Raw genomic sequence first — 12,837 nt, 5'->3', positions numbered from 1 at the left:
CCAGTTGAAAGTAACAAGATATTTCTGATTAAGAGTGGACCAGAGGGTAAGCAACCTCACATGGGACTAACTCTTGAAGTAGCTGATTCAGGTGTGTTCTTGAAGTAACTGATCCAGATGTGTTTGTGCTCCTCAGTGACGTCACTGATGCTCTTCTGAGCACATTGAGATGAATTCTTTGGCTTATCCTCTCAGTCAAAAGATTGCTTTGTACAGCTGCATGCAAAAGTAAAGGGGGAAGGGAGATTCCACTTAGGATCTTACGTTGGAAGGTGAAAACTAGTAAGAATACAAGAAGAATCCCCATTATATTTTCTTCTCCAGAAATGAGCCATGTGATTGATATTCAGAGCTGCAGGGAGGCTTGAAAAGAGACTATTAGATGTTTTCTCCTTTGAGAAATGAAGGCAAATCCTAATAGAATGAAGAGATGCAGAGTGCAGCTTTTTAAAGTCCATCAACAAGACGGATTATTCTGTAACTTTGGAGATGTATGTCTTGATCCATGATGTCTGCCTGGCTCTCAGCTGTACATAGCTCATTTTAAAATGACACTTTCATCGTTTTGGAAAGGGGACCTGTGACTTGGGGAAGTGAGCATGGAAAGCCATACATCAGCTTTTTTTTTTTTTTGGTTTTTCGAGACAGGGTTTCTCAGTGGCTTTTGGAGCCTGTCCTGGAACTAGCTCTTGTAGACCAGGCTGGTCTCGAACTCACAGAGATCCGCCTGTCTCTGCCTCCCGAGTGCTGGGATTAAAGGTGTGCGCCACCACCGCCCGGCTTCATACATCAGCTTTTGACATTACCATATAACTTTTTATTTTTTTTATGTATGGCCACATCTATGGCTTACTAACACAAAAGAAGTGAGCATACCTAAAGCCCCACCCTATTTTCTCTTTGAAATAATGACAATCCTAGAAAATATATTTTAGAAAAGCCATGAGAACCACAGTCCTCAAGAAGAACTGATATTTGCATGGAAAATGTGTGCATTTCTTTAGCAAGTTTGTATTTAACATTTGTGTACTTTGTGGTTGACATTTAATCTTTAGGATAAAAAATGATGAGGCCACAGAGCTGTTCTCTTTATTAGTGAACTTAAAGTTTAAAGGGCAAAGAAGACAGGTCAACAGACACTGTGAACAACATGGACCCTAATGCTAGAGTAGTCCATAGAATTAGAGACGACAACTCAGTATAGCTTAGGGAAACATCCTGGTAGGTTTCCTGGGAAATGACCTCTTAGTTAAGACCTAAAGTACATGAAGAAATTAGTCAGAAGGAAGGGGACATTGTGCTTGTGCTTGTGCCCAGGCCCAGTATTGTAGATAAGCAACGTGTTCCCATGGATGCTCACAGAAGTTATAGACATATAGCCCACTGACCGGATTCCCTTCCTTACAGATGTAAAAGTAACAAGATAGCAAGAACTTGGGCAGCCATCAGCCACAATGATGGAGCCTTGTGTTAAAGACAACAACGATACAGAAAATACTTGGGGCCCTAAGAGTTTGGAATTGTCAAACAATCCAAACTTGTCATTTAATTCAGCACTTGGGTCATTTAATTCAAAGTGATGAAAAAATAAGTTCTCACAATAACATTTCACCTTTACAAGAGCTGGAACTTGAACTTCAATTAATATGTGTTGTAAAGTTCCAGGAAAGCTGTCAATGAGGCGTTTTCGTCTCTGGCTTTAATTAATTAGTTAATTAATTAATTAATGGGGTTCAGCCCATTATGGATGGTGCCATCCTTGGGCTGGTGGTCTTGAGTCCTACATGAAATCAGGCTGACCAAGCCATGGGGAGCAAGCCAGTGAGCAGCACCTCTCCATGGCCTCTGCATCAGCCCCTGCTTCCAGATTTCTGCCGTTTGTATTCATTCCCTGACTTCCTTCAATGATGGACTATATTATAGATCTCTAAGTCTAATAAACCCTTCCCTCCCCAAGTTGCTTTTGGTTTTGGTGTTTTATCATAGCAATAGTAACCCTCTATATAATATAATATATAATAGAAGTTGGTACTAGGACCGTGGGGGTATTGCTGTGACAGACCTTACCATGCTTTGGGGAGGATTGTGGAAGGACCTTGGAACTTTAGGCTAGTTCAATGAGTGCTAAGAGCTCAGTGGGCTGTTCTTTGGGAATTTGAATGATAAGAATGTTGAGATCAGTGTTGATAACGGAGGCCTGACTTGTGAAGTTTCCTGACTTGTGAAGTTTCTGAGGGAAGCAAAGACTCTACCAGAACTTTTATGTGAAGAATTTGTCATGTCTGGTCAGCTGGGGCTAAGTAAGCAGCTGAGATTAAGAAGAGGCCAAAACTACTGGAGGAAAATCTTTGCTTTGCTGGTATAATGGATGTTGGTCATCTGGGACTGAAGAATTAGCTGTGATTAAGAGAGGGCCAGCATTGTTGAAGTGGAATCTTTTATTTTTATTTATTTTTTATTTTTTGGTTTTTTGAGACAGGGTTTCTCTGCAGCTTTAGAGCCTGTCCTGGAGCTAGCTCTTGTAGACCAGGCTGGTCTCGAACTCACAGAGATCCGCCTGCCTCTGCCTCCCGAGTGCTGGGATTAAAGGCGTGCGCCACCACTGCCCGGCTTTTGAAGTGGAATCTTATGGAAATCTCAAGTTAGCACACAGAAGCTATGTTCTAGAGATGGCCATAGTTGTACTTTGTGCTGGCAGTGCAGCTTGGTAGTGTAAGTCACCCAGGTGGTACCAGTTTTGAAGGCATGAAAGGGTCATGGGGAAGATGAGGCTTGGTACTGTGAGACAGGGCTGGAGTGTCTGAGGAGCGCCCCATAGAGGTGGTGGGTGACAGTGCAGCTCAATTGCTGCAAGAGGCCCCCGTAGTTTGGAGAGGCCAGTGGCACTACTGCCAAGAACAGCAGCAGCAATGGAGTGGAACTGGCCTGAACTTAAGAAGTGATCTGTGTGGGCTGCAGCATGTGGAGCCAGGAAAAAGGACCCAGGGCCTTTGGAGGAGACTAGGAGATCACGAGTATATTCAAGATGTTGGACACTGAGTTATTTATGCATTTGGAGCACTGTTCTGCTTTGAATCGATTGTGACCGTTCCCTGCTTCTTCCTTCTTGAAATATGAAAGTATTTTCCTTATTTTTTATTTTATAGGTGCCTACAATTGATAGACTTTGGATTTTTTTAAAAAATTGACTGAACCTTCTGCTTTGAATTGATTGTGACCGTTCCCTTCTTCTTCCTTCTTGAAATAAGAAAGTATTTTCCTTATTTTTTATTTTATGCCTACAGTTGATAGACTTTGGATTTTTTTAAAAAGAGACTGAACCTTTAATGTGTTTGAATTTGTACAACTGTGAAACTAAGTTAGTAAAATGTTTTATATTGTGATGTCGATATTAACCATGTGATCTTGGCAATGAACAAGAAAAGAAAGGTTGTGGCTTACTAGTCTCGTGTTTGTGTGTCAAGTTGACAAGTGACCAGTTGTGCTGGCTAGTTTTATGTCACATCCACACAGGCTGGAGTCATTAGAGAGGAGGGAGCCTCAAATGAGAAAATGTGTCTGTAGAATCAGGCTGTAGGCAAGTCTGTAGGGCATTTTCTTAATTAGCGATTGATGTGTGAGAGGCCAGTCCATTGTGGTGATACTGCCCTTGGGCTGGTGGTTCTGGGTTCTGTTAGAAAGCAGGCTGAGCAAGCAAGTCATGAAGAGCAAGTCAGTAAGCAGTACCTCCCTGCTTTCCATGGCCTCTCCATCAGCTCTTGTCTTCAGATTCCTGCCCTGTGTGAGCTCCTTTCCTGCCTTCCCAATTGTATCGGGCTACAGTATGGAAGTGTAAGCTGGAAAACTCCTCCCTCCTCAACTTGCTTTTGGTCATGGTGTTTCATCACAGCACTAGGAACCCTATCTAGGGCAGATATGGTAGGTTTTTTTTTTTTTTGGACTCTGTTATGTATGAACTGAATTGTGTTCCTCCCAAAGAGGTAAGTGAAGCCCTGCCCTTGACTGCCTGTCTTGAATGTAGCTTGATTCAGAAGCAAAGTCATTCCAGGTGTAATTTGTTTAAAAGCTGTTATACTAGAGTGAGCACCTAATCCAATAATGTTTATAAAATAATCTTTTTCAAAGAAATGTATGTGAGGAGAAGGAAGTATGACCATGACATCAGTGGTCACAAGGCTGTCTCGACAGGTGAAGGATGCCAAAGATGCCAGCAAACCAGAATAGGCCAGGAGAGGAGCTTAGAGCAGTCTCCCTCTCAGTTTCTCAAGAGAAACCTTTCCTGCTGACACTGATCTTAAACTTCCAAACATGATTCTAGGTGGACTTTTCTTTCCCACCCACCAGTTCCCAAATAATTAACACAGAGACTCAATATCAATTATGAATGCCCAGCCAACAGCTCAGGCTTATCACTAACTAACTCTTACAATATAAATTAACCCATTTCTATTGATCCATGTGCTGCCCCGAGGCTCATTTACATCATCTATGAACTTCATGTTGCTTCTTCTGCATCTGACTCATGACCCTTTTGACTCTGCCCTTCTTCTTCCCAGCATTCTGTCTGTACCGAAAATCCTGCCTAGCTATCTGCCAATCAGCTTTTTCTTAACAAGGAGAGCAACACATTTTCCCAGTGTACAGAGGGATTATTCCACAGTAACTGGAGCAGTGGCGCAGTATGTTTCTATTCTCCAAACCCCTCACTCTACTGTGCTTGGTTAGGACAGCTGCAGCAGACGATAACATGGGCCAGCAGATGGATCTCCTCCTCTTTGGGTATCAGTCAAAAGAGATTCTTGGATACCTTCCTATTTAGAGGGTTTAGTAATTTATTCTGTTCTTTACTCTGCCCCAACAAGATGGTTATTTTATAGCAACTGATGTTATATAATATTGGTTAGCTATGAGGGTCGCCTATCACTGTCCAGAACTTTAGTAAAATCCGAAGCTAATATACTTGCCAGGAAAAGTCAAATAAATCAGCTGGAGTGTAGTACTAACTAAACTTTTATAGAAAGAAAGTTTGAAAATTTTGGAATTTATGTTTAACGATGCTAGATAAGACTATGATTATCTATTATATATATATTAATAAGATGGCAGAGTCAAGGGTAAATATATTTAATTGAGATTGAAGCCAGTTGGTCTTTTTCTTCTTTCTTGTGTAAGTTAATCCCCTCTAAAGCAATTAGGAAAATGTCAGTATATCATTTTATTTACCTGGAAGCAAGCCAGAAACAAATTATAACGAACTTAACGAGGTTTGAATGCCCCAATTTTAAATGAAGGCAGAAGAAGGTTGTACCCATATTTAGAAGATACTACAAATAGCCATGGTAGTAAACAACTTTTCCCCCTTTAGTAACTCAGGACATGTTTCAGTTTCAAGGAAAGCTTTTATGAATGGAGAAGGCTTTAGAGACCCCACCACAAAGATCGTGTTCTAATCTTCAAGAACATTTTAGTTTTGGGATTAACTAAATAACATCTCAGCCATTATATTCAGACATAGAATGGAGTCCCGTGAGAAACAATGTATTCTTCCATGGTTGGGAGATATAACACTTCCAGAGGAATCTAGGGTCCCCCTCGTTCTTTCTATGGTTCACCGTGGTACAAGAAGAGTGGCATGACAGCCCTGGCAGGAAACCAGTTTTATATGACTACCACCAAGTGTGTTTTCAGAATTATCTTCTTGTGGAAAATTTGAAACATATACACTCCAATCAAAAATGATGTGATAGTACTTTGCCTACCTCACCATGCAGCTTCAGAAATTTCATACTTTCCCCTGATCTTGTTCCGTTCATTTCTTTCCCATTTTCTGTGGTGGGGAAGGTTAACCTGGATGCTTCTCTTGAAAATAGTTGTTTCTTTAACAAAGTCTTTTTTTCTTTTTTGCTTCACTTAACTTCAAGGTCACTTCATGTCTGGCAAATTCAATGGCTCCTTGATTCCATCTAATGCAGAGCTGATGGCCAAATTGCCCCCATTGTCTAAAGTATGTCTTTTGGCACTGGTTCCATTTAATCAGTCCATTCTAGCTCTGTGCTTAACATTTTTACTTGCATCTTACGCTGAACTTATTATAAAACAGTTCTCAACTTTTTTCTCTCCTTTTTTTGTCTTGGAAACCATGCTGTCTACTAGATTCCCGCCCCCGCCCCATGTTATGACAAACTTCTTTCTTGTGGTTTATGTTTTTCTTCTTGTTTTACTGTTTGTAGGAAACACATGTTTCCTTCCTTCCTTTCTTTTTTTCTCTCTTTTTTCTTTGTGTATATATGTGTGTGATGTGCATGCAGTATGTATACATTTTCATATGTGTGAGTGCATGTGCACACAATTTGGAGCCAGAGGTTGACCTCAGGTGTCCTTCTGGATTATTCTTTACTTTAGTTGTTGCGGTACGATCTCTCGATGAGCTGGAACTTGCTGATTTTGCTAGTCTAGTTCCCAAGATTCCCAGAGAAATTCTTTAGGGCTGGGATTACAGGCAAGATGCCCTACTCACCTGGCTTTTAAATGGGTTCTGGGGATCTGAACTGTGTCATTATGCTAGTACAGCAGGCAAGCCTTCATGGTCATGGGGGCCGACATCAGCCCCTTATCTATCTATTTATTTAGTCTTTTCTTTCCATTGAGGATCTCAGTCTAGCATTGAACTTACTATATAGCCAAGGATGAACTTGAATCCATGAGCCTCTTATGACTACCACCCATGGGGTTGCAGATGGGCACCATGACAGCACACTCGGCTTAAATTTTAATTAGATTCAGTTTATTTCGTTCCTTTTTACCAAGAAGGCTTTGTTGGTAAATGTTGTTTATTTTCTATTTCACACAGCCAGAGACACAGAGTATCTGTTTTCTCACTTCAGCTGTGATTGACACCTTATTCAGGAGCTGTTAGTTTCGTCCATTCTTTTTAAAAAATCCATGTGAACCGTGGAGTCAGGCACTTGTCCAAAATTGGTTTGATTCTGTTTCCTGGGAAAAGCAACTTAGAAACCACCGTTTGGAGAGAGGAAATGCCTAATGCTCCTGGGTTTATTTGTCCCCCACCCAGTACTTATGGGGTTTCATTGTTTGCTTTCAGAAGTGCACTGATGGGCAGTAGCCTGGAACTGCCAGCTAATATAGACTCTTTCTCCTGTAAGTTGTTTCTTGTCAGGGTATTTTTTTTTATCACAGCAATAAAAATGAACCTAGAACAAAGACATTGTTCTGTTTTGTAATGTGCGCGTGTGTGTGTTTGCTTGTTTACAGTATTTGCTAGACATTGGACACAATATTATATTCACTTTACAGGAAGTATTAAATTTCAAGCTCTGCTTCTTTTTCCACACTGTCTTAGATGTCAGGTGTGAGCAGGACTGTCTGACTGTTCTTATCTCATGAAGTTCTGTTCCCAAACCATCTGGGGGTGGTGACTTTCACTGGGTTTATTTTATTTTATTTTAAATTCTGGCAGAACTCTTTTGTGATTTTCTCTATTTCCCTATAGATATTGGCTTATTTAGCCTTGCTCTCTCTACTAATTTGTGAAGAAATTATTTTTCTAGGTCATCTCATTCAGACTGCCATTTTTAAATGGTGGGCTGTATACAAAATAGTATACTCTATATTTTAGGTATTTTCCATTTTCCATATTTTGTCAATGATTTACATTTGCCATCTCCTCTAGGTGGCCCGCTCCTGCCCACATTGATGCTGCTGTTTGCTCACTGATTGACTGAGTGTACCCTGCTCTGAGGGTTTCTGCTTAACCACTAAAGTAGCTCCCTTCCCTTTTGTCTCCCATCTGCATTTCCTTGCTAGCAATGCTCCCTCATGATGATGACCTAACCATGACCTGAAGGGTAGCTATTTCTGTCCAGTAGTTATTAAAATGAATAAAAACTTGTCTTTTTATGTGCTGAGAACCAGGTAGCAAGTTTCAGGAAAGGGGAATCCTGCTGCAATTTCTGTTCCATCTTTGATACTTTCCTGCAGGAAGCCTGTAAGTAGCCATTATATGGCTCCTTCATAGTTCACTATAGTAAAGGCAGGTGAATCTTATGCCTAGGCCTTGGTTTGTCTTTGAAGTTGAATTCCGTTCTCTAAACACAAGGGTGTTCATTCAATGTGTTGCCTGTCACAGTGTGCTAGATTTATGAACAGGTGAGGCAGAATCTCTAGAGGTGCTAAATGTGTCCTAGAAACCATGGATGCTCAGCCAACTGTCTGCCATGTGTGGTAAATCTAGACAGAGGGCTTAGGGCAGCTCCCGTGATGACTGGGTCTTTGAGCCCTGAACTCCAGTGTTCGTGGCTAGCTCTGAGTCAACTGCAGGGCCTCCATATAGCTCTGACCCAAGGTTAGCCTGGTGTTTCTTAACCTGGAGTGATGACTGGGATGGAAATTAAATGGAAGAGAGAAACAGTCTTCATGAGGGCCATATTTCTTGATACATTCTCCCCATTATTGTTAAGTATATGAAAAAGAAATTAGGCAAAAAACCCATTTGATTTAATAATCTTCTGTAAGTATAAATCAATTTAAAAATATTAATACACTAAAAAACCACAAGCCAGAAAGAATAAAATAATAGCAATTATTTAAAGGGATACATGAGTTTGTATTGCTAAAATTAAATTAGCATTCCTAATTTGGTTATGGTTCTGGTAGCTTGTATGGATTTCAGGTTGGCTTCGCTGTGCTCTAGTGGGTTGTGATAACTCACTTCCAAGGATTATTCTTCCATTTGTACCATTGCTCAACTCACAGTGAGCAGACATGGCGGCATCTACTTTTTTTTACCTGACACGGAATATCAAGCATAAAAGCCTGCCTTGCTTCCTTTGATGACAGACTGTGGTGCAGAACAATAGGATTAAATACACTCTTTCCTCCCCCAACTTGCATTTGGTTGTGGTCTTTGTCACAGTGAAACAAGCCCGAACTAAGACCCAAACCACTTGCCAAACGTTGGATTGTTCTTAGCAGCCCTGAGTCTTGTCTAGGATTTGCAAGCCTGTGAACTAGCCATAGTTGGTATTATAAATAGGTTTCACCCTTGGTGGTTTTGTTGACTGGCATATAGTAGCTGCTTGAAGAAGGATATCAAAGGGTTTGAGAGAAGGTATTTGGGTCTGTGGGAAGATGGCTGTGATTGGAGCACACTGTTTCACAAGGGCAAGGTCTGAGTTAGTGGCCAAACCATGGGAGGACGGTTTGTCCTTCTCCATCCATGGCATTGTGTAAATAAGCTCCTTTGTGAGATATGATTTTAATGAAGCATGTATAAGATACACTTTCCTAATATTAGAAACATTTTATACATACAGTTTTGGTTAAATTTTAATTTTTGATTTTATCACTGTGCAGTTGAAATAAGATATATAAATATGAAAGCCATTTTTCCGGTTTTCTAATGGGTCAGATATACAAATAGAATTTCAGAAGGGTCAGAAAACTATACCTTGTACTGCTTGACCAAATATCCGACTCCAGAACAGCTGACAGCTTCCATCTCGGAGACAGACATCCTTGTTCTGGAGCGAGGGCAGAGAAAAGAGAAGCCCTCACCCTATGGTTCCTGTTTTGCTCACTGTCAGGCTTTGTGTTGGGTCTGCAGCGCCATCTGCTGGGCCTGAAAGGAAGTGTACAGAGGCTTTGACACATGGGAACATTTTAGGAAACCTTTGCTTTTTATTCCCATCCCATAATTTAGTTTACTTGCAAGGCAATGTCTTGATTTAACCCATCTGAGAAGGTCTCTCCACTATTTTTAACTCAGTATAAAGTATAATTATATCTGCTGTCAATGTATGTTAAATCATTTGTTTCTTTTCTTAGAATTAGTGTTTTAAATAAAAGGTATGAAGGTTAAAAACTCAAAACCCCACTTCTGATGTCTTTCAAATTACAAAACTAAAGTGCATGAATTGAATGCCATTTAAGAGGTGATGAAGTCTGTGTGGGAGAAGGGAGGTAAGCAACACTTGATAGGCTTTATTCCAAATGGACATTGCCTGCATTGTTGATACTGACGTCATGAAACACACACACGCACACACAACACAGAGAGATGTACACACAGACATGCACACACACACACACACACACACACACACACACACCAAAACAAAAAACCCCAAACCCAAGCCAAACCAAAACACCTCTATGATTCAAGAATTCTAGGAATTACAAACTGCTCAGCCCCTTTCTCACAGCTCATTCTGGCTTTGAGACACAGAAAACAAAACATCTCAGTTACCTTTTCTAACTCAGTATCTCTCAAATGTAGTGGGATTCAAGCTTTTTTTTTTTTTTTTTTTTTTTTTTTTTTTTTTTTTTTTTTTTTAAAGCATTTCCAATCCTGGTCTCTGCTATGCCAGACAGGGGTTATATGTTCTGTGTATGTATCCTGGTCTTCACTTCATGGCAGCTTCACGATTTTGTCTCCACTTCACAGCAGACGGAGCTGGAGTTGAAAGAACTGAAGGTCCCTGTACACAAGGCACAGCTCAGAACTGTAGGCTGGAACAAAAGACAGGCACGTCTGATTTGTAAGACCACGCTGCTCCCATAAGGCCATACAGCTACTCTGCAGGTCATTTCATTCACGCAGCTGAAGGCAAGATCTGTCTGACCAGGAGAGTCATATAAGACCCATGTTCTGCCCATGTTCGCTGGAGGGACAACTCAAAAGTTCATGTTGCAGAAACAAGCAGCTGCATTTTGGATGTTGGCAGTTGAGTGTCCTTCCTGTGCTGAATGACATAAGGTGGTTTATGTCTCATTCCTCAACAGCCCATCTGCCCACTTCGAAAGCCAGTGCATTCTCTTGAAAATTCCCTCCCCCTCCTTTCTCCCACTCATTCTTTCTTTCCTCATTTTGTTTCTTAGAAAAAAAATCCTGCAGTACTCCCAGGACCTTGTGCATGCTGGGTAATCATTCTATGCTTGGTCTGCCTCCCTAAGCTATCCTGGGAGATTCGGAATAATGTCTAAGATGTATTTCCTCTGATCCCTTCCCAGGTCTACATAAGACTTTGGGTTTCTTAGCCATGAAAGAAAGATTTAATTTGCTTTAATTCTCTGAGATTCCGTTTTCAAATTTATCCTCCTGAAGAGACCACAGATTATGTGCTTTGTCAGTAAGAAACGGACACAAAAAATAGGCAGTCCCAGAAGGAATGGCTGGATGCCTGGCCCGTGATGTAGAATATATTTTCAGCCATGTCTCCGCTGTGTCTGCTTCACCACCGCCATAGATAAACTCTCTATTCCAGAGGCGTGCTGGTTTTTCTCACTTATCGCGTAGTTCTTTATCAACTACCTTTACTTCACAATATTCCTCTTTGGAGATTAATAAACTACTGCCCACTCTGACATCTTTGTAGGAAGTCTTCTCCCAAAGTCTTCAAATACCTAAGGCACCGAATTGTTGTGAATATTGCCTCCTTCAGGCCGTCTTTCCAGGCTTGCCATCAACTCTTCTGTTGCTGGGTTGCCCCTTGTGCCAGGGATGAATTGTGTTCCTTGTTTTTGTGTGGAATGGGGTCCTCCTTGTGAGTGGGTTGGGGGAGCCACCCATGCCTTACTCTGTTGTGCATTTGTATTTTTCAAGAGTTAATTGCCAAGAGAAAAGTCTCTGGGCACAAAACCCGTGGGACGAAGAAGAAATAGGTTGAAAAGCTTTAAGACTTCAGCAGAGATGTAAAAAGGCAGTTGTGAAAACCGAGACGAGGGAGGCGCAATTGAATAAGAACGTCCCTAGACCACATGGTCTTGAGACGGTTTGATGAAGGAGTCTGTGTTAGTCAAGGACGAGCTGGTGCTGATGCTTCTGCTGTGTTTACTCCTTGTTTGGGCATCCTAGGGAAGCACAAACTTCTCCTGAAATATAGGTTAGAGCTACTGGTACTCTTGGGAGCAGTTCTTCTTAAAGGGGCTGTGAGGGGCTCCCCTCTGTGGACACTGAGGTTGATAACCTCAGCTCTGGGGTCTGCATTGCTGGGATCAAAGCTCGGTTGTATCACTTAGCATGTATGGGAGCCTTGGTGAGAGATGCTCTTCATCTCTCCACCTGAAGTTATTTCCCCTCCTCTCTCCAATGAATCCCCTCCCTCTCTCCTCTCTTTTCTCCTCCCTTCCCTGTCCCTCTATCTTACTCCATCTTCCCCCTTCCCCCACTCCTTCCCCTTCCCTTTCTTTTCCTCTTTCCAGGGTTTCACTATGCAGCTCCCTTTAGCCTTTAATTCTTGGCTGTGTAGCTGAGGCTGACCTCACGCTGATTATCCTCCTGCCTGAGCCTCCTAAATACTCCTGAGCATTAAGGTTGGATTACATGGGTTTACCAGCACGTGAGAGAATATTTTCATCTTTGAATTCTCTTGTTCGTTTGGGGGTACATAAGCGAAGAACTAATTTCTTTATAAGTCACGTCTTGAATGTGACTCTGCTCTGATATTGAACTTAAAGGGACTCGATGTTTTTGCAGAGAAAATCGGGCAGTATGCACTGAAGACAGTTTTCTGGGTCCAGAATTGTGTCTAAACCCATGAATAATGGTCGAGTTGGCCAGACAGGAGATGGCTTTTTGACCAGTCTATTGATTATGCTCAAAGATTTAGATGTGGCAAACCCAAGCCAGGCTTCAAGACAAACTATTTAATTATATTGAGATATTCTCCCTCATTATCTTCCATTTTAAGCCATCCTAAATTACATTAAGTTTTTCTTTATCTAATTAAACATAGAACTTAAGAATAATGTAATCTTCCTTAATGACCACAGGGCTATCACTGTGGCCATTAATTATTACTCCAGGATATATAGGGCAAA

Source organism: Arvicola amphibius, chromosome 1 (assembly GCF_903992535.2).
Source record: "Arvicola amphibius chromosome 1, mArvAmp1.2, whole genome shotgun sequence".
NCBI classification, from domain to species: Eukaryota; Metazoa; Chordata; class Mammalia; order Rodentia; family Cricetidae; genus Arvicola; species Arvicola amphibius.
The sequence above is the reverse complement of the archived record's forward strand: the minus strand, read 5'-3'. Positions refer to the sequence as shown.